This window comes from Cervus elaphus, chromosome 18 (assembly GCF_910594005.1).
Source record: "Cervus elaphus chromosome 18, mCerEla1.1, whole genome shotgun sequence".
NCBI lineage: Eukaryota > Metazoa > Chordata > Mammalia > Artiodactyla > Cervidae > Cervus > Cervus elaphus.
In genome coordinates, this window is record NC_057832.1 from 31900267 (window position 1) to 31924513 (window position 24247).

Sequence of the window (24247 nt, forward strand, 5' to 3'; positions counted from 1 at the left end):
TCCTGGCCCCATGGCAGGCCACTGTCAACCCACACCTCTGCCTGAGACTCCTGGACACTCACTCGGAAGTCTGGCTCAGTCTCTTGTGGGGTCACTGCTCCTTTCTCCGGGGTCACTGCTCCTTTCTCCTGGGTCCTGGTGTGCACAGGTTTTCTGTGGGCTCTCCAAGAATCTGTTTCCCCAGACCTGTGGAAGATCTGTAGTCAAATCCCACTGACCTTCAAAGTCAAATTCCCTGGGGTTCTCAGTCCTTTTGCCACATCCCCAGTTTAGGAAATCTGTGGTGGGCCCTAGAACTTTTGCAACAGTGTGAGGACTTCTTTGGTATAACTGTTCTCTGGTTTGCAGGTCACCTGCTTGGTGGGTCTACGGTGGGGTTAATGGTGACCTCCTCCAAGAGGGCTTATGCCACACACTCTGCCTCCCAGGTGCTGTGGCCAGACCCCTGTCCCAGTGGCAGACCACTGATTACCCGCGTCTATGCAGTAGACACTCAAAGACTCAAACGCAGGTCTGCCTCAGTCTCTTTTGGGATGCCTGGATCCTGGGGTGCATAAGGTTTTGTTGAGCCTTCTGAACATCTCTAGAGGGTATGGGGTTTGATTCTAAACACTTCTCCCATCCTATATCTTGTTGGGGCTTCTCCTTTGCCCCTGTATGTGGTGTATCTTTTTCTGGTAGGATCCAACATTCTCTTGTCAATGGTTGTTCAGTGGTTAGTTGCAGTTTTGGAGTTCTTGCCAGAGAAGATGAGTGCATGTCCTTCTACTCTGCCATCTTGTGATCTTTAGAATAATAGGCTTGTCTCTTTCTAATGGCAGTGGTAACATGTAAAATGTGAGCTGTTTGGGGCTAATCTGAAGAAAATCTGGCAGAAGAAGAACAGAGTTGAGAGATGCAAAGAATATTCTGTGGCATCTGCATCCCTGTATCTGGTGGTTCCTCTCATCCAGGCACATTGAGTTCATCAGGCATAGTATCTCATATTAATGATCTTTTTCATTGGTTATGAGGGATGAAATATTGTTTATGTCAGATGCAACCAAAAGAGTTCAACCCAGGATAATTAGTAGTTCCCCAGAAAGCTCTAGCTAGTAGTCAAAAGATTTTATCTTGATGTCAACTATAGTCCCTACTGGAACTAGCTGCCTGTGATATTAGGTTGATATGGAATTTAAGATATATATGGGATTCCCAGGTGGCATCAGTGGTAAAGAATCTGCTCACCAATGCAGGAGATGCCATAGACTCTGGTTGGATATTTGGGTCAGGAATATCCCCTGGTGTAGGAAATGGAAATCCACTCCAGTATTCTTGTCTGGAAAATTCTATGGACAGAGGAGCCTGGTGGACTGCATTCCATGGGTTTGCAAAGAGTTGGACATGAGCACGTGCACACAGACACACGCACACTCATATGCGTGTGTGTGTGTATATAGAGAGAAGAATAGAATAGAGAGGTTAAAAATATGGAGATAGAGCAAGACAGAGAAGTGGGCATGATCATGCAGAACAGGGCTTCTCAACATCACACAACTGACATTTAGAGATGAAAATTTTTTGTTGTGGGCTGTGGGTTGCTATTCTGTGCATTGTAGGATGTTTAGGAGAATCTTTGGGTCTATTACTAAATGCAAAAGAGCATCTCCCCACCCAGCTGTGACAACTAAAATGTCTCCAACACTGTTATCTATCTCCTGGGAGGCAAAACTGCCATTGGTTGAGAACCACTGGTACAGAGATATTTGCAAGGGATGGCAAAGTAGCAATAAGTAAACCAAATGTTTTCTAAGCCAATTTAGATCACATAAAGTGTGCATCCAACTTCTCAAAAGATAATTCATAATGGATATTTATTTATTTGTAAGTTAGCTGCTGTTTCAGTTAAAAAGATAATCATATATATTCACATGTTTACATATAAGCTAAAGAAATCCACAGAAAGAAAAGAACATGAGCACAACCAGATTTTACACTCCTGTTATTCTCCATGGGCAATTTGATATGTGTCCTCGGTGACACTGCTTTCATTCCTGTGAGCAGTAACCATTGCCTGAAACTGCTCTGACACTCTTTTAAAAATGACAGCAGTCTAGAATAGTGAGGGCCCTCAAGTAGAGAGAAACCACAGGGGATTAAGCCAACTCAGAACAAAGCTGGGTTGAGAAATGGGTAGCATCATTTGAGTCTGGAACCCAGCAGGAACTGAAGTCAGTATTTTTCAAATACGTGAGATAACAAATCTCCCTTTCTGACTTAGACTGATTTTAGCTGTTTCCTTCTTTTATAACTATAAAGTTCCCGAGCAATGCAAAAAGTATGTCTAAGAAAAATCAGGATATAATTCTTCCATTATAAAGTTTCTTATATTCATTTTGACTTTTGCATACCACAAGGAGATGTTATGAAGACCCTGAGAGTGGTCTAGTGAAAATATTTTATGAAATAGAAAAATTAATTTTATGAATACAGTTTGTAACATATCTAGAGAGAATAAAATGTAAAAGGGCTTAGGTATAGTTGACTGATATCTATGAAAAAATTTGCCATGTATATAATATATATACCAAACTTAATAGAGACATCACCAACCATCATGCCTCTCAGTCTGTGGCTCCTTCTCTTGCAATAGGGGAGGGGGACTATTTCTCTGTGACTGCTGCTGAAGAGCTTTTCCTAGGAGCCATGTTTTATCTATGTGACCCAATTCCCAGGTACAGAACCAGTTAGACTAGGCGTGGTCTCAAAGACAGTTAATCTATACATGTAATGATGTCTGGAGTAAATTAATGAGCTTTCTTAAACAGATTCCCTCTTTCAAGAACTTGGGACATTAGGTCCTGATAGAATACATGTTAGAAATGGATGTTGAAGCTGAAATGTCTCACAAAGAAAGCAGAGTGACTACAATGAACATTTAAGTTTAAATGATAATGAAGGAACCCAAGAATGAGAGAAGGGTAGGTTTAAGAGAGATACCTTGAGAAAAGACCAATGGTTAAGAGGAAAAGAAACAGAAAAAAAGGAACTGGTCCCTAACCACAGGCCTGATTGCTCATGATTTTCCAGGGTCATTCCATAGGTTCATCCCATTCACAGTTGTGCCACTTATCACTTGACTGCTCTCAGCTCCACATTCACCCTTCAGTACTTGTTCTTCAATCATGGATTTGACTTCAAGCTTTTCTCCCTTACACGAACACATGTTCAACTGTAAGTAGAGGGCACAGGAGAGACATGGCAGGAGGAAGAAGACTTCTGATTCTGAGGTGCTTGTTTTGTATTTTATTTTTGGCTCCTACTGTGTGTTCTGCCAGTTTCTGAACGTGTAGGCTCTCCAAGGGTACTGTCCCAGTTATACCCCTAGAACCTGCAGTTCCTCAGTGACTTTGCAGCCTCTCTGGTTACTATCGAGGTGGTCTTCTCTCCTGGAATACCACGTACTTAAAATTCCCCGCTCTGTATGCTTCCCCACCAGCTCCGCCTATGAACACAAGCACTCCAGGACTCACGGCAGTTCTGACATCCCTTTGTGCACCTGTCCCAAGCCTCGGCTTGTCCGCACACCTAGAAGGGCTGCTTCCCAGGGCCCTGTCTACACCACAGGCTGTAATTCTCCAGCGAAAGACCTCCCTAGTCTCTGTATACCTCACTTAGGGTCTTGACTATTCGCAACCTTATATCCTGCTGTGGTAAACTAGCTCTGACCTAAGCAACCTAGCAAACTCTCCAGGGGGCTGCAACCACACCTTCTCTAATAAGATCGAATTTGTTGAAGCCCTGCCCCCACGCCATACCTTTGTAAACTTGTCCTTCATTGCTCACTTTTCCTAGCCCTTAACTAACCCATAGAGTTCTCTGTATGTCCTTATTTGTTTCTCTTTTATCTTAATTTAATCATTCTTTACACTAAAGTTTGCATACAGTCAAATTGTTGTGACTCTTTTCTCCTTATTGGCCTCAGACAGATTCACTCTCTTTAGTAAATTCCATTTCTCTTGGGCTAACTTCAAAACATTTCTATATTTTGTGATCACAGGTTGCCATGCATGTTTGCTAAGTCACTTCAGTTGTGTCCAATTCTTTGGGACCCCATGGACTGTAGCCTGACAGTTTCCTCTGTCCATAGGATTCTCCAGGCAAGAATACTGGAGTGGGTTGCCATGCCCTCCTCCAGGGGATCTTCCCGAGTCAGGGATGGAATCCCAGTCTCCTGCACTGGCAGGTGGGTTCTTTACCACTGGTGCCATCTGGAAAGCTCAAGACCTGGATTCAAACAGCTGGGACACACCAGCTGATTCTTCTCTCTGAGATTCAGATGATTTTGCTTTTTACTTTTATTACCACAGAATTTCATCAAGCTGACCTCAAGACCTGGATATGGCTGAACATGCCAAAGTACAAAACACTTAGATCAGTTTTGATGAACACAGAGTTTGACATATTTGTCAATAGTACCAAGGATAGTTTTGCATACTAGAATATTTAACAGCCACAGGAGAAGGGCAAACCAATATAATTAAGAGTATGTGGAATAACTGGCTCAGAGAAGCTTAATGTCTGCCTATTTCTGTTGTAACTCTGTTCAGGTTCATGAATCACAGAGCTAGAGAAAAGATAACTAAACAGAGTAAATATTCAAACAGAATTTGCTTGAGTTTCCCAAGGTGGATTATTAAGCATGCAGTCTAATTTAATCTTTGAGAAAGCAAGTAATTTTCTTGATATGCCCATATGCTCTTGGGCTACAGGTCAGTTCTTTCATTTAAGAAAAAAAATCACAAATTATCTTCAATAGTTATTCAATGATAGATTTCATTAAGGTGTATACCAAACAAATTTCTGCAAAATTAGGTTCATAGATGTTGGTCCACTTTGGCACAGAGAACTCTTAAAGATGGAGATTTGGAACAAAACTTCTATAACCTATCAATGCATTCTATGTTTAGATATGCTTAGTCATTAATTACATCAACTAACAGGTTAAAAATCTGCTATACAATTTGCTCTTTTTGACTAGCATTGATATAAAAATATTGAATAGATCTAGGAAAAATGGATATAACAATATTTGAGGGATTTTTAATATAATAAGCATCTTTAAGTGATGTAGTCTATACTAACAAGGGAAAATTAAAAGTAGTTTGACAATCAATAATTATGCAATAATACTGGAAAGAGCAAAGTGATTTTCAGTATAGTTGACCCTTTAATTACAGATAAAACATCTTATGGAATATGAAAAGATGAAGAGCATTTCTGCTTAGGAAAGCTGATTATACATTATAGTGTGCAATCAATATGATGTTTGCAGAACATCAAAAATTAGTACCTAAATATTAACTACCTCCAAGAAAATGATGGCTAGGTCAAGCCACATTAGAGAGTGACATTGAAAGAACTTACTAAAAAAATGTCTTTCTGAAGAGTTTACTTTTTCATAGTAAAACATAAAATGTAAGGGATATGCCTTAATAAATATTCTTGAAATAGCATTTAACTGAGAGCAACACTTCTACTATCTCGACATAGTAATAAAAACAAAGAAGGAATGAGAATTTTGGGTGAGAAGTGGAGTAACAATTGGGTTATCACAGAAACTATTTCTCCTAAGTTAAGCACATTTATGTGTGTGTGTGTGTGTTAGGGGCTCAGTCATATTCCACTCTTTGTGACCCCATGGACTGTAGCCCACCAGGCTTCTCTGTCCATGAAATTCTCCAGGGAAGAATACTGGATTGGGTTGCCATTCCCTTCTCCAGGGGATCCTTCCAGCCCAGGGGTGGAACCCAGGTCTCCTGCACTGCAGGCAGATTCTTTGTCCTCTGAGTCACCAGGGGAGTCCAAATTAAGCACATAGATATTATTTAACAATATATTCTATGAACATATGGAATCATACATTTCTAATATAAGTATACTTACTCTAAAGAATGCACAGTATTTTGTGGGGATATTTCTTAACTTAAATATATTTCTTATATGTAGAATCACAACTTAGGGTATAAATCAAAGGTATTCAGAAATTTTAAGTGTTCAACAAAATTGAAATAAGAAAGACTGAAGGAAAACTCCCTGAAGATTAAGAATTACTGATTGTTAGTGAAATATATTTGAATGCAAGAAGAAAAAAACAATGATATTACGGGAAAACATTAAATGTGTACCTAAGGTTCTAGACCAGAAAAAAAAAGAAAATTGTAGAAGAAATAAAATGAAACTATATATAGAAAAGTGAAACCCTTATGCTTTTTTTTATAATGGAATTTCTGGAGAATATATTTCAAAAGCTAATAGATAAAATTTGGGAGAAAGGGCTCAATTATTCCTTAGAGATACTGAGTCAACTTTTGAAATATTCAACATTTGAGTTCAAATGTTGTCCATTCTGTCTCTCTTGAATATTCTAAAAGCCTTTTATTTCCACAGGACTATGGAAGGGTAATATCAAACACTGCTTAAGTGTACAATCCCATTCAACTCTACGCCTTATTACCTTACTGAATTTGGATAATTTTCTTAGCACTCTGTACCTTAGTTGACACCTATAAAATGGGAAAATAATATCTATCTTATAAGATTATATGAGTGTCAAATAAGTGCATATAAATTGGTTAGGATACTGTAAAATGCATAATAACCACTGAATATTATTAGAATATAGTCTGGTTTATTTAGTACCCTTTAAACACATGACAGAGTAATAATTAAAGATGATGATTCGCGATTTGCTCAGCCTACTCATTCCATCCCAGATAGTCTTATTCAATTTTCATCATTCTATTCCACTGTTAAAGAACTAAAAATGTTTCCCTACTGCCTAGGCCAGCAGAGGTAAGTTTTATTTGGATCCTAAAACTTCTGTAATTGAAGCCAGTCTTACTACTTTAAGCTCCTTTCCTCTTTACCCCACATTATGTTCCATTTGTTGTACTTGAGATGGCCCATTCTTTCCTACAAGGGACAGGCCTTTGTTGATCTGTCTCACTGGCCTAAATTGCTATCCCTTTCCCATTTTTTCAGAGACAGTTTGAAAGCATTTCATTGAGTCTTTGTGTTTGGAATTCCCTTCATCTCCATTCATTAATCAGGAATACTTGAATAGCTAATCTTTGCAAGGCCCTGTTAGATACAGCAGAAAGTTAGCCAGCATGATCCCCAACCTTAATGACTATACAGATTTGTAGAGGAGACCTACAATGAAACAAGCAACCAAACCATAATTACTATGCTTCTGTGCTTGCACTTAATCGCTCAATCCTATCTGACTCTTTGCAACCCTTTGGACTGTAGTCTGCCAGTCTCTTCTGTCCATGGGATTTTTCAGACAAGAAATACTGGAGTGGGTTGCCATTTCCATCTCCAAATTGGTCTGCCTACATTGTCCTTTTCCAGGCTCTTCATAAGACCCCCTCCATCTTATCTTTTAGGCCTCAGCTCCAACAGTACCTTCTCTAAGATGGTTTTTTACTGGAGTGGGTTGCCATGTCCTCCTCCAGGGGATCTTCTCAACCCAGGGATTGAATCTGCATTTCTTACTTACAGGAATCCTGCATTGGCAGGCAGGTTCTTTATCACTAGTGCCGCCTAGGTTTTTTGACCATCCCATCTAAAAACAGTACCCGTCCTAGGTACAGTCAGTATCTGTCTCATTACCTGTTGAATACTTTTATAGTATTTATATTATCTTAAAATGTCATTTTCACAGATGGATTTACTTGTCAAGAAGAGAGTTGCATCATCTCCCCACTCAAACCCCCAGTTACTGGTTAACAATAATAATGTCATTGCTTGGTACTGATACTCTTCAGCATCAGAGTGGGATGTGATTGGCACAAATTCATCAGAATAATTTCTCCATCCTTGCCAGAGTAAATGATTCAGAAAAGTCAGTACCCTAGACCTAAGCTATTCAGTGCAAGACATCCTCCTGGCCACAAATTTACAACTCCAAAATTACAACTCCAAGTCCAATGTTTGGAAAGGGAAGAGAAGAGAAGAAAAGGTTTCTTGTTCGTTCTGAACAGTGCAGTGTACACATACAAAGTCTGGAGTTGCTACAGCCATTTGGCGGCAAATATGGCAGTTTTACTTCTTCCTTTTCAAATTGTGTGTCATCTATTTCCTTTTCTTGTCCTACTATGGTAACTAAATCTTCTGGTAATATGTCGAATATGAGTGATGAGAGTGGATATTTATTTCTTCTTCTTGATATTAAGGGAAAAGGATACAGTCTTTCATCATTAAGTACTGTGCTGTTGGCTACAAGTTATTTTATAGATATTTGTTGACAATTTGAGGTAATTATATTTTATTCCTAATTTGCTAAAATGTTTTAAATCTCAAATTTGTGTTGGATTTTGTTAAATTCTTCTTCTGGGCCAACTGACATGAGCCACACAGTTTCCTTTTCAACCTATGGATATGATGGACTACATTGATTTGATAGTCAAATATTCAACCAGACTTGTATATCCAGAATAACTACCACTTGGTCATGATAAAGAGTTCTTTTAATATTTTGTTGTGTAAGTTTCACTAATATGTTTATAAAAGGAATTTATGTATACATTCTTGAAAGATATTGATCTGTCATTTTTTGTACTGTCTGACTTTGGTATCGGAGTAATTCTGGCTTCATGAGTTGGTAAGTGTACCTTCCTCTTCTATTTCTGACATAGATAGTGTAAAATTTGTGAAATTGGTGTTAATTCTTCTTTAAGAGTTGGTAGAATTTTCCAGTGAAACCAGCTGGAGTTGGAGTTGGCGATTTCCACTTTACACTTTGTGAGCTTTTAAAATATGGATTCAACTTCTTTAATAGTTATCCAGCTATTTGGATGATCTATTTCATTTCAGTTCAGTTTAAGTAGTGATAGCTCATGGTGAACAATGTCAGATTTCTGATCTCTGAAGAAAAAGATTTAGCTTCAGGATCGGTGACCAGTTTTGATCACTCAGAGCTTTTGTGTGGCAGAAATTTTATTACAGTGAAAAGGGACAGAAAAAACTTCTGACATAGACTTCAGAAGGGGGATAGAGAATGCCCTACTTCCTAGTCTTATCAAGGCCTTATATACTTTTACCAGACCCACTCCCACAACATAGATCTTAAATTAACAAGGTTAGAACTAACAAGGGCTTCCCTTCTGGCTCAGCTGATAAAGAATCCACCTGCAATGTGGGAGACCTGGGTTCAATCCCTGGGTTGGGAAGATCCCCTGGAGAAGGGAAAGGCTACCCATTATAGTATTCTGACCTGCTCAGTTCTAAGGACTGTATAGTCCATGGGGTCACAAAGAGTAGAACAGGACTGAGGGACTTTCACATACATACTAAAACTAACAATAGAGAGGTCTTCCCAGACCCACTCCCATATAGGCTAACAGGATCAGTCAAAAGGTTCCTGTTAAGAAGAAAAAACATGTCCTCAGGCAAGATGCATTGTTGTTATATAATCATTGGACTTTAAGGAAAAACCCACCCTTGAGCAAGATGAGTTGTTTTGTTGTGTAAACATTAGCTCTGGGCTTAAAGAAAGTTCATTTTAAGGATTGTCATCATAACAACTCAAGAGTTTAAGATAGAGTTTAAGAAATGAGTTCCTGTGACTAAGAAAAAGGAATGTAGAAAAAGTTTGTCCCTTTCTCCTCCTTGAAAGCCCTGGACACCTTTCTCTTCCTTGAGGGCTCCAGAATCCTTCCTCCTTGAGGGCCCTGGCCTCCTTATCAACCTACCTAAGGATTAACTCTCAGTAGTTCACAGCTTTCCAGGTATCCAAAAAGTTTCAATTTTTTCTAAGTAGTTAAATTTGTGAGCATAAACTTATTTGCCCTATTTCCTTAATGTTATTTTAATGGCTATAGAATGTGTGATGATATTCCCTATTTCATTCCTGACACTGGGGATTTGTATTCTTTTGTTTTTATTATTGTCTGTCTTGCTAGAAGTTTGTCAATTTTATTGATTACTTTTGAAGACCAGCTTTTTGTTTAATTGATTTTCTCTATTCCTTTGTTTTTAATTTATTGACTTCTGCTCTTTATTTCCTTCCTTCTACTTTCTATGATTTCCTTTTGCTCTTTCCTTTTTTCCTAGATTCTTTATGTGGGAACCTAGAAGACTGATTTTAGGTCTTTCTTTGTTTCTAAAGTAAGAGTTTAGCTATATAGTCTCTTCTCATAGTTGTGGTTGCATATCACATATTTTGCTATATTTTAGTTTTCCTTCAGCTCTATGCTTTTTGAAAATTTCCTGTGAGTCTTCATTCTTCACTCATGAATCTAAGAAGTTTGTTGTTTAATTTCAACATATTTAGCAATTTTCCTATTGTCTTTCTGTTACTGATTTCTAGCTAAATGTATAGTCAGGGAACATACTGTATATGATATCAATTTAAAAAAAAATTTTTTTTACAGCTCATCTTGATTAATTTTCCATGTGCATTGTGCTCTTGTTGGGTGGAATGTTTTATATACATGAATTGAATCCTCTCAGTTAATTGTGCTGTTCAATTCTTCTAGATCCTTGCTAATTTTCTGCCTGTTAGTTCTATTAGTTGCTAAGAGGAGGATGTTGAAGTTTCCAGCTGTAATTGTGGATCTATTTCTCCTTTTAGCTTAATTAGTTTTTTGCTTCATGTTCTGAGACTCTGTTTTTGGTGTATATACATTGAGGATCATACATTTTCCTGGTAGATGGATTATTTTTAAAAAATCATTAGATTTCATCCTTCTTTGACTACAGTAATTTTCTTTGTTTTAATGTCTATATGACTAGATATTTTCATATCCACTTCTTTTTATTTGTTTGATAAATGTTTGCAAAATCGATCTCCCTCCATGCTTTTAGATTCAACTTAGCTATGTCACTGAATTTGAGATGAGTTTCTATAAATAATATGCAGGCTATTTTAAAAATCTTTCATACCAAACTATCATTTGATTTACATTTAGGGTAATTATTCATATTAGGACTTACGTCTATCATTATATTGTTTGTTCTCTGATATTCATCTATTTCTCCTTTCCTTCCTTTCTATGGATTACTTGAACGTTGTTTTTTTTTAGTATTCCATCTTATTTATAGGCTTTTTTTGAGTGTTCTTTTTGTATAGCTTTCATGGTGGTTGTTCTGGGTATCATAATATACAAATGCTATTTATCACAGTCTACTAGTATAAATATCTTACCTCTTATAGAGATGTGTGAGATCTTCACTTCCTCTTAGGTTCCTTTACTTTCCTTACTCTAAATATCACTATCTAGAGTGTTGGATGGCATTACAATTTTTGCTTCAATCAGTTCTGTTGAGTTCAGTTGCTCAGTCGTGTCTGACTCTTTCTGACCCCATTGACTTCAGCACACCAGGCCTCCCTGTCCATCACCAACTCCCAGAGTTCACCCAAACTCATGTCCATTGAGCCAGTGATGCCATCCAACCATCTCATCCTCCGTCATCCCCTTCTCCTCCTGCCCTCAATCTTTCCCAGCATCAGGGTCTTTTCAAATGAGTCAGCTCTTCTCATCACGTGGCCAAAGTATTGGAGTTTCAGCTTCAACATCAGTCCTTCCAATGAACACTCAGAACCTTTAGGATGTACTAGTTGGATCTCCTTGCAGTTGAAGGGACTCTCAAGAGTCTTCTCCAACACCACTCAAATATAATTTATAAAATTCATGAGGAAAAGATAATCCATTTTATTTACCCATATTTTTTGCTGTTTTGGTTGTTCTTTCTTCAGTCCCAACACTTCAAGATTTTCTTTTTTTTCACTTCTTTTCTGTTTAAAGGACTTTCTTAGACAACCTTAAGGTAGGTATGCTAGTGAAAATTTTCTTTAGTTTTCTTTCTTCTGAGAATATTTATTTCTCATTAATTCCTGAATGATATTTTTGTTAGATATATAATTCATAGTTGACAGTACTTTTCTCTTAACACTTGAAAAATATTGTGCCACATGCTTCTGGTCTTCTTTGACACAGATCAGAAACAATTTTAATTGATGTTCCCCTGAAGGTAACATGCTCCCTCTCTCTTGTTGTTTTCAGAAATAAATTATAATGTACCTTGGTATGGATTTCTTTGGTTTTATTCTGTTGAGATTCATTTGACTTCTTAGATCATAGGGTTGTGTCCTTTGCCAAGTTTGGAAGGTTTTCAGTCATTATTTCTCTGAATACTCTTTTAGTCTATCTCTTCTTCTTGGATTCCAATGATGTTAATGTTGGATATTTGTTTGTTAAAGAGGTCCCTGAAGCTCTGATCAATTTTTTTCAGTCTATTTTTCTGCCTGTTATTCAGATTGGGTATATTTGATTGTCTTTAAGTTCACTGATTTTATCCTCTGACATCTCCAGTCTAGTATTGGGTCAAACCAGCAAGCTTCTTATTTTGTTACTGAACTTTTCAGTTCTATATTTTCCATTTTCTTCTATTGGTTCTTTTTCTATAACTTTTATTTCTTTCCTAAGATTTTTGTTTTCATTTGTTTCAATACAATTTATAATTGATGTTGAAATATTTTTATGAACTATTTTATGAATGCTGACAAACTGAACATCTGATTTATCTCAGTGTTGACATATGTTGATTCTCTTTTTTCATTCTTGTTTTTGTTTTCCATATTATTTTATCACAGTTCTTACTATGATAAGGGATTCTGGTTTGTACCCTATAAGTTTGCCCATTGTGTTAACAGGTTCTGGTTCTAATTTAAATCTTCTCTTTTAGCAATCAGCCATTCCATTTAGCATGCAGATTCTAGCCTTGTTTTGTGGGCTGTTGTTCTAATGACAGTTTGATTTTATGCAGTTTTTATTTTAGCCTTTTTGTTTTATTTTGGTCTTTATGCCTTATCTTATGCCACTAGGGCTCTCACTGCTTCTTGTTGGTATTGGCCGAGGGAATGTATAGATAGGGATTTAACCAAAGCAGGCTGCCTGGCCTCACTCAGTAGAGGAACTCAGGCCCACAGGTTCCTTCTTGTGTCTCTCCACTCCAAAGGAAACAAAATTCCTAATGGACACTTGCCCCCCATCCTAGCATAATTATACTGTAATAAAAGAAATGCTACTAGCAAAGTACTGCATGATTTTGCTGTTGAACCCTAGACAAATGTAAAAGAAGCTTGTACCCCAGATTTTGTATCCCAGCTTCCTCATATGATATTTTAACATTAATCACTCAGTTGTGTCCAAATTCTTTGCCATGCCATATTCTGTAGCCTGCCAAGCTCCTCTGCCCATGGGATTCTCCAGGCAAGAATATTGGAGTGGTTTTCCATTTCCTTCTCCAGGGGATCTTCCCGACCCAGGGAATGAACCCGGGTCTCCCACATTGCAGGCAGATTCTTTGCCATCTGAGCCATCAAGGAAGCCCCTTTAACATAATGAAAGGAGGCAGGACATAATATTATTATTCAGGACACAATAATATGGATGTATGGAGATGGTTAATTATAAATAGTAAGTAAAGGAAGATTGACAGTGTGCTCACAGAAAGATGGTAGAATTTTATAGGTAACTTAGGCACTTACAACTCTTGCCTTGAACTTTCTAGGATATAAAAATCTCAAGTCTGATATGCTTAATCTGAACTTAGACCAGTAACAGAAAAATTCTGATGAGCCTCCAGTATTTGTTGTCAAAATGTTTCATGTAAAAAGAAAATTGACATGAAGATCGAGGTCTCTTGACCCAGTCTCCAATAAAGTACTTCAGTATTGCGTGAAATGGGTTGAGGGTTGAACATAAAACATTTTTAGGTCTATTAGATAAGAGAGTACAGTGTATAGTATGGCCTAGACCTGCTAATAATCCTCTTAATAGTGTAAACTTAATGTATAGGGATATGGAGATGTTATAATAGTAGGGAAAATTAAGCTTTGGTTAAATTTGGAATGTATGATAAAAAATGTATATGTCCTGTTGGCATCTACATTATTTGAGTGGAAAATTGGTACAGACATAATAATTGAATGAAAATTCCTCCTAACCAGATACAAATGAAAAGATCAGTCCAGTTCAGTCACACAGTCATGTCCGACTCTTTGGGACCCCATGGACTGCAGCACACGAGGCTTCCCTGTCCATCACCAACTCCCAGAGTTTACTCAAACTCATGTCCATTGAGTCGGTGAGGCCATTCAACCATCTCATCCTCTGTCATCCCCTTCTCCTCTTGCATTCAATATTTCCCAGCATCAGGGTCTTTTCAAATCAGTCAGTTCTTCCCATCAGGTGGCCAAAGTATTGGAGTTCAACTTCAATATCAGTCCTTCCAATGAACACCCAGGACTGATCTCCTTTAGGATGGACTGGTTGGATCTCCTTGCAGTCCAAGGGACTCTGAAGTGTCTTCTCCAACACCGCAGTTCAAAAGCATCAACTTTTCGAAGCTCAGCTTTCTTTATAGTCCAACTTTCACATCCATACTTGACTACTGGAAAAATCATAGCCTTGACTAGATGGATCTTTGTTGGCAAAGTAATGTCTCTGCTTTTCAATATGTTGTCTATGTTGTTCATAACTTTCCTTCCAAGGACTAAGCGTCTTTTAATTTCATGGCTGCAGTCACCATCTGCAGTGATTTTGGAGCTCCCCAAAAATAAAGTCAGCCAGTGTTTCCACTGTTTCCCCATCTATTTGTCATGAAGTGATGGGACCAGATGCCATGATCTTTGTTTTCTGAATGTTGAGCTTTAAGCCAACTTTTTCACTCTCCTCTTTCACTTTCATCAAGAGGCTCTTTAGTTCCTCTTTACTTTCTGCTATAAGGGTGGTGTCATCTGCATATCTGAAGTTACTGATATTTCCCCTGGCAATCTTGATTCCAGCTTGTGCTTGTTCCACCCCAGCATTTCTCATGATGCATACAAGTTAAATAAGTGGGGTCACAATATACAGCCTTGACTGTACTCCTTTTCCTATTTGGAACCAGTCTGTTGTTCCATGTCTAGTTCTAACTGTTGCTTCCTGACCTGCATACAGGTTTCTCAAGAGGCAGGTCAGGTGGACTGCCTGACCTTTCAGGCAGTCCCAGACAGCCTATTCCCATCTCTTTCAGAATTTTCAACAGTTTGTTGTGATACACACAGTTAAAGGCTTTGGCATAATCAATAAAGCAGAAATAGGTGTTTTCTGGAATTCTCTTCCTCTTTCGATGATCCAAGGGATGTTGGCATTTTGATCACTGGTCCTTTGCCTTTTCTAAAACGAGCTTGAACATCTGGAAGTTCACGGTTCATGTACTATTGAAGCCTGGCTTGGAGAATTTTGAGCATTGCTTTACTAGAATGTGAAATGAGTGCAATTGTGTGGTAGTCTGAGCATTCTTTGGCATTGCCTTTCTTTGGGATTGGAATGAAAACGGACCTTTTGCAGTCCTGTGTTCACTGCTGAGTTTTCCAAATTTGCTGGCATATTGAGTGCAGCACTTTCACAGCACCATCTTTCAGGGTTTGAAATAGCTCAACTGGAATTCTATCACATCCATTAGCTTTGTTCGTAGTGATGCTTTCTAAGGCCTACTTGACTTCACATTCCAGGATGTCTGGCTCTAGGTGAGTGATCACACCATCGTGATTATCTGGGTCGTGAAGATCTTTTTTGTACAGTTCTTCTGTGTATTCTTGGTACCTCTTCTTAATATCTTCTGCTTCTGTTAGGTGCATACCACTTCTGTCCTTTATTGAGCCCATCTTTGCATGAAATGTTCCCTTGGCATCTCTAATTTTCTTGAGGAGATCTCTATGCTTTCCCATGCTATTGTTTTCCTCTATTTGTTTGCATTGATCACTGAGGAAGGCTTTCTTATCTCTGCTCGCTATTCTCTGGAACTCTGCATTCAAATGGGTATATCTTTCCTTTTCTCCTTTGCTTTTGGCTTCTCTTCTTTCCACAGTTATTTGTAAGTCCTCCTCAGAAAGTCATTTTGCCTTTTTGCATTTCTTTTTCTTGGGGATGGTCTTGTTCCCTGTCTCCTGTACAATGTCATGTTCATCAGGCACTCTGTCTATCAGATCTAGTCCCTTAAATCTATTTCTCACTTCCACTGTATAATCGTTAAGGATTTGTTTCAGTTCAAACCTGAATGGTCTAATGGTTTTCCCTACTTTCTTCAACTTAAGTCTGAATTTGGCAATAAGGAGTTCATGATCTGAGCCACAGTCAGCTCCTGGTCTTATTTTTGCTGACTGTATAGAGGTTCTTCATCTTTGGCTGCAAAGAATATAATCAATCTGCTTTTGGTGTTGGCCACCTGGTGATGTCCACATGTAGAGTCTTCTCTTGTGTTGTTGGAAGAGGGTGTTTGCTATGACCACTGCATTATCTTGGCAAAACTCTATTAGCCTTTGCCCTGCTTCATTCTGTACTCCAAGGCCAAATTTGCCTGTCACTCCAGGTGTTTCTTGACTTCCTACTTTTGCATTCCAGTCCCCTATAATGAAAAGGACATCTTTTTTGGGTGTTAATTCTAGAAGGTCTTGTAGGTCTTCATAGAACCGTTCAACTTCAGCTTTTTCAGTGTTACCGGTTGGGGCATAGACTTGGATTGCCATGATATTGACTGGTTTGCCTTGGAAACAAACAGAAATCATTCTGTCATTTTTGAGACTGCATCCAAGCACTGCCTTTTGGACTCTTTTGTTGACTATGAGGGCTACTCCATTTCTTTGAAGGAATTCTTGCCCACAGTATTAGATATAATGGTCATCTGAGTTAAATTCACCCATTCCAATTTATCTTAGTTCACTGATCCCTAAAATGTTGACGTTCACTGTTGCCATATCCTGTTTGACCACTTCCAATTTGCCTTGATTCATGGACCTAACATTCCAGGTTCCAATGCAATATTGCTCTTTATAGCATCGGACATTGCTTCCATCACCAGTCACATCCACAAGTGTGTATTGTTTTTGCTTTGTCTCCATCTCTTCATTCTTTCTGGAGTTATTTCTCCACTTATCTCCAGTAGCATATTGGGCACCTACTGACCTGGGAAGTTCATCTTTCAGTGTCCTATCTTTTTGCTTTTTCATACTGCTCATGGGGTTCTCAAGGCAGGAATGCTGAAGTGGTTTGCCATTCCCTTCTCCAGTGGACCTTGTCTAACTCAATGAAACTATGAGCTATGCTGTGTAGGGCCACCCAAGATGGTCGGGTCATGGTGGAGAGTTCTGACAAAATGTGGTCCACTGGAGAAGGGAATGGCAAACCACTTCAGTATTGCTCCCTTGAGAACCACATGAACAGTATGAAATGAAAAGATATCTGCTCTTTATCAAAAGCTAATTAGACAAGAAAACTGAGTTGGTATTACCCAGGCAAACTCAAGTCAGAAAATGTTAGATTCAGGTGTATTAATGCTCAAAAGCACATTGTACAATAGGCTGGTGCAGACAATAAGGCAAACTGATAGAACTGAGAGGCCAACAATAAATTATAAGAGACTCAATAAATCAGTATTCCCAGTACCCTCACTTTGTGAGATGACATGCACTATTCAACTGATATTTGAACTCTCCCTTATTTTGTCACAGTTGAATAACGTGGGACCAATCTAATAAACCTGACAGTATTATAATACACTACACTGATGATATTAGAATGATTTCTGAAACTGAGGGTCAAGCTTAAAGCAACCTTTTTGTGTCCCATATATCTCATGATAATCAGGGGTTATTGATTAATTCCACAAAAATCCAGAACTTCACATAGATTGTGAATCCTTTAAGGGTTGATTGAATGGGAGGAACCTATGATTCAACCAATGACTCAAGTAACTAATTTTCACTGCCTGTCTCTGACTTTCATAGAATTTATACTCCTTACTTTGGGATACTGTTGACTAGAATCACTAAAATCATTGAAAAAAGACAGTATTTAACTGGGAGCTTGAGCAAAACCAAGTCTTCTTAGAACCAAAGAATATTGTAAACCAAGATATATTTTTTTAATGGCTACATACTCCTAATATTGAAATGGAATTAACAAATGTTGACCACCTACAATCATGTCAACTGGTGTCTCTCACAAAAGTCCATACCTACTACTACTTACTGGCAATGGCAACCTATCTAGTCTTCTGGACTAGAAAATTATCAGATGTAGTTCTCTGGTATACTCCTTTTTAAAGACAGTTACTGGCTTGTTCATGAGTACCTATGCAGTTAGCCAAAATAAGTAAAAGCCCAAGATTGTATTAAGACCTGAAATACATATCACCACAGGTAATAGCAGCAAAGCATTCTCATAGAGGCCAATGCCTAAAGGAACTCCCTCATAAGATGAAACAGAAATGGTATAATTAAGAACATGCTTTTTTTTCCTGCAAGAAAAACTCCTCGTATTCATAAGCAAGTATTCTCTTTTATCCTATAACCTACTGTAGAGGAGTCTAAGGACTTACCCACAGCTATTGCTAAATGGGCATGCTTTTGACCAGGTGCCTAAGGATGCCAGGTAACTGGCCTGGTTTACAGAATGCAATTCCAGGAGCATGGCTGGGCCATGACTCAGGTGGCACAGTGGTAAAGAACACAGCTGCCAATGCAGGAGACCTAAGAGATACAGGTTCGATCCCTGGGTCAAGAAGATCCCTTGGAGAAGGAAATGGCAACCCACTCCAGTGTTCTTGCCTAGAAAATCCCTTGGACACAGGAGCCTGGTGGGCTATAGTCCATGGGACCACAGAGTTGTTGTTTCCTCGCTCAATCGTGTCTGACTCTTTGTGACCCCATGGACTCTACAGTCCATGGAATTCTCTAGAGCAGAATACTGGAGTGGGTAGCCTTTCCCTTTTCCAGGGGATCCTCTCAACTCAGGAATAGAACCCAAGTCTCCCACATTGCAGGTGGATTCTTTACCAGCTGAGCCACAAGAGTTGGACACATCTGAAGTGACCTGGCACACCCTGCAAACAGCAAATAGTAAAATACTCATTGGAAGAGCTGAATTACAGGCTCTGTTCCTTGCAATGATAAAAGAATTGGAAACAAATAAAAGTGCTACTATTTGGGTATGCTGACTCTTGGGATTGTAATTTTTTCTGTAAAATGGACCAAATGGGTCATGAAAAGGAACTTTATAAAGGATACTACACTTTGAAAACCTCTACAGAAATTCTGAGATAAAATCAAGGTAAGATATACTGATGTTTAACCAAAACGACCCTGTTCCAGGGTTGGGAGATAATTGGAATCATGAAATTGACACACTAGTTTGATCTCTTGAAGTGGCAGCTTAGAAGTCCATAACATGAAAAAACATAAAGGGACTCAAAGCATGTAACAATACACCAAATGGTGATATATACTTGTAGCTGCCCCACAAAGTCAAATGTTGAACAACCAGAAAAGGCAAAGTCTAAAATCCATCCTTGCCAGCACATAGTTTGCAAGTAGATTACTTTTGCTTTTTATCTATGGCTAGGAACTTCCCAGGTGGCACAATGGTAAAGAATCCACCTGCCAATGCAGGAGATGCAAGAGACATAGGTTTGATCCCTGGGTCAGGAAGATCGCTTGGAGAAGGAGATGGCAACTTACTCCAGTATTCCCGCCTGGAAAATCCCAAGGACAGAGGAATCTGGCGGACTACAGTCCATGGGGTCACAGAAAGTTGGACATGACTGAGCAACTGAATACACACACACACACACACACACACACACACATATGGGTAGGGAAGAAGACTTAAGAAGACACACACATTCAGTGTAGGGACACTGACAGGACTTAATTCATATTCTAGGTTGGGATTTCCATGTGTAAACTGAAGTCAATGCTGTTAATACTATTAAAAGACTGGGAAACAATGGAGTCAATGCTAATACTATAAAAAGACTAGGAAAAATAACACTTTACCAGTTTGACTCTCACAATTACATTTTATCAGATCAAGGCATTCAATTCTCTATCTACCTAGTGAACAGTGGGTACATCACTCTCAATGAATTCTTCTTATTCTTTATCATCCTCAAGGTGGTTGGTTAATAATACCTGAAATAGTCAACTAAAATATTTGCTTAAAATGATAGATGGTGACAAAAGATTAAAGGCCAGTCTATGTACCTCCTGCCTTATTTTTGCAATTTAATGCCAAGAGGTCTAATTATGGGTCTTTATTAGCTAAGTCGTTATGCACTTGTGGTAAAATTGGGGAAGAGGGGATGAAGGATGATGATGATACAAGAGTTTATGTACAAGTCTTCTCTTGCATTTAAGCACAATTTTTTTCAATGCCGATCTCAGTAGTTCCTAGGCTAGAAATAAGAAAGTATATCTACTGATTTGAACCTAACTAAAAAAATTCCAAAGGATTGAAGGGATGGATTATATCTTCTCCATACCTTACCAAGTTGGGGTTGATGGTTGTAATTGTTTCATTGCCTAATAAATGTGATAGTCCTATTTCTGAACATTTGTTCCATATGACCCTCCATAGGTAGGAATGGGATAAAAGAGGTGCTTCATCTTGCTGCCAGCAATATGAATGATCAGTGTCTGAACCTATCTAAGCAGGAAAGGTTTAGATGAAAATTAATGATAAATGAAAGAAAGGGGAGATTGTAACTGAGGGAGAAGGAGTCAGTGAATGCATGTGAAAAAAGGGAAATGCTAATATATATAATTTTGGTGCCTTGAGAGAAGCTTGGAGAAAAAGAATAATAGCTCCCTTCGCTTTGACTCATATGCACTTGGAGGGAAGCACCCTATTGAAACCTCTTTCTGGTATAAAGAACTAAGTGTTGAGATGGATGATAGCAATTCTAACACATATTCAAGAGTTGTCTGTGTTCTCAAAATGAATAAAATGATATGACCTCTGACTATGACTATAGTAAAGTGAAAGTCTGTCAGTTGTGTCCAACTCTTTTCGACCCCATGGACTATACAGTCCATGGGATTCTCCAGGCCAGAATACTGGAGAGTGTAGGCTTTCCCTTCTCAAGGGAATCTTCCCAACCCAGGAATCGAACTGGGGTGAAGCAATATTAATACAGTTATGTGTTTTGATTCTCATTTTCTGGGATGTGTCTACTCCAAGAACCCATAACAGGAAGCAACTTACAGGGAAGATTTACTGAGTGCAATCTGGAGAATCTGGAGAACACAAATTCTTAATAATCATAATAATCTGAATAAACACTGTGTGGCCATTAATTATGATGGTAAAAGCTTTAAAAGGTGTTGAGAATTATTCATATAAGTTTATCTGCTGCATGTCCCAACTATCATAATATTACATATAAAAATAGCTAATACCATTTTTATGGCTAGAAATATTATAAGAGCTAATAAAAACATACAATGAAACTGATATTGATGGAACTGAAAAACAAAAATAAGTAACCTGATTTTAAGATTAACAAAGGACCAGAATAGATATTTCTCCAAAAAAGATATATAAATGGCCGTTAAGTATATGAAAAGATGCTAAAATCTCTAATCATTAGGGAAATGCACATCAAAACCACAATGAGATATCACTTCCCACCCAATAGGATGACCATTACAACCAACAACCAACACCAAAAAGAAATGCTCATGAAGATGTGGATAAACTGGAATGGTGACACACTATTAGCAGGAATATAAAATGTTGCAGTTCCTGTGAAAAAATTGTGTGAAGGTATTAAAAATAGAACTACCACATGATCCTGCAATTCTACTTCTGGGTATATACATATATCCAAAGAGTTGGAAGCAGAATATCAAAGAGATATCTGTATACTCATGTTCATTGCAGAATTATTCACAATAGCAAATAGCTAGAGGAAGCCCAAATATCCATGGACAAATGAATAAATTAAGAAAATGTGGTATATATACATACAATGCAATATTATTCAGTCTTGAAGAAGAAGGAATTATTGTCACATGCTACAGTATCACTGACATTTGAAGAAATTATGCTGAGTTAAATAAGCCAATAACCAAAGGACAAATACCAAATACCACATGATTCCACCATATGAGATATCTAGAGTAGTCAAAATCATGAAAACACAAAGTAGAATGGTGGTTTCTGGGGGATGGGGATGGGCAGTGAAGAGGAAATGGGTATAAAATTTTAGTTTTGTGAGATGAAAGAGTTCTAGAGATCTATTATTTAACAATTAAATACAGTTAATTCTACTGGACTGTATACTTAAAATGGTTAAAAGGGTGAATTTTACCTTTTTTTTTTTTGCTACAATTAAAAAATCTTAAAAATCACTGATACTGATGTCAAATGTACTGGTAAATTAAATGAAAACCTTGCCAGGTGACTACACCTATTGAGGAGAATTGCCCTGAAGATGATTCAGACGTGACTACTGATAGATATTTTAGACTTTTATTTTATTTATTTTATTTTATTTTAGATATTTATAGTTTTTAATCACTCAGTAGATGTGTACCATAAAGTACAGATAGTTGAAGATCAGATGCAAAAGAATTGTAACATTAGTACAAAAATACAAGGAACTTGTGCTAATGTTTTTGAATGATTAAATCCAAATCTGTTTAAATCCATACTGGCTATCACAAAAGTACAAAATGTAATCTTTGGCCATCTTAATTGTCTCTGATTATGCAATGTTGTCAGACAACTGAACAGTTACTGACTAATGGAATGACTATCACTCCTGAATCTATTATTGATATTTTACCATAATACGTATACATGAGCCCAAATTGTATCCTTTGTTTCCTAATGCTAGTAAGTTTTGTGAAATGACATACTCACAGGAGAATAATTGTCATTTCTGACCTGTCTTCCTATTCTAAAAAGAATTCTATGTTTTAGTTCTATTCTTCTTTTAAAGAACAGTATATGCTGGTAGATTTTTTTTTTTAAGTTTGTTAGATTTTAAGGAAAAAAAGGGGAAACTCGATTCCTTCATTCATACAAAATGATTAAAACTAGTATGATAGTTATTTTAAAATCTGATACTTCTTACACTTATTATATAATTTTTATGATATCAACTGTAGAATTACAATATTCAATTATTATTGCCTCTTCTACAGTTTCACATAAAGACTTGCCTGTTCAGTTATCTTAATGGTTTTGAGACCTATGTCCTAAGTTAGAATAACTAGTTCTATAATGGATAATGAATATTGACTCTAACATTTTTTAAATGTTTTTTGGTGAGATGCTTATTGAGAACAGCAGGGATTTTCAGAATAGTTTTGAGGAAGAAAAGAACTGTTAAATATAAAGTGCTGCAAGTATTTCTATCAGTTATCCTACCATATACATAATTATTTAACTAGTTTTAAGGAAACACATACACATAGACTTCCAGAATTGAAACTACAGATAGTTGTCTCTAGTCATTCACAACTCTTTTCCTCAAAAATGGCACAATTTATAAATGTCTCTGTGAATTATTAATTTAAATGGTGTTATAAATTTAGGGCTTTTCCTGTATTTCTATTTTTGTGTAGTTTCTTCAGTTTTGCAGTTGGTCTATTTGATAACTGCAAGACTTAAAGTCAGGAGAAACTGCCCCAATTCTCGTGAATTAGCTGTCAGTTCACATCTGGGAAAGGGCATCATCTCTAGGTTTCATTTTTTCAGTCTCCAAAGTGAGGCATTGATAATACCAATGACTTTAATTTCTTTGTTTAAAGGTCCTAGGAAAGGTTTTTCAAATGAAATCTTACAAGGAAACTGAAAATGCAAAACAGGTGAGTCAACCTTCTCTGATCATAATGGGAAGGCCTAGAGGAACCCTACTTACTTCTATTATCCACATTCGCCAACCCTTGTTTCCCTTGAATCCCCACCCAAAGGGACTCCTTGAAATTACCCGAAATCCACTCAGCTCAGTTTGAAAACCTGCGGATTCAACTATTTTCAATTTCACTTATTGACTTAAAATCTCAGGTACAAAACCTAATTTACATGTAAATGTTTAATCTAAAATCAGCTTAATTTTTCAGCAAATTTCTAATTATTTAAAGGGATGAAACAAGATGTCGCTTATAATTTGCCCCTGCAAGATTCCAGGACAAAATAACATGAAAATATAGCAATATGGCATTTTATGTTTCTGTAGCAAGGGATTCAGAGTTTGAGTTACAGTGTCCTACAGCCTCATAAATTAGATTTCATTTTTTTTGTGAGACAGCCAGGAGAAAGTATGAGATTCCTAAACTGCATTTAATTCAACTCAAAACAAGACTAGATACTCAAAAGAAGTATGTTGTCTTATTAAATTCAGATCTCATGTTAAGAATCCAAGTTTC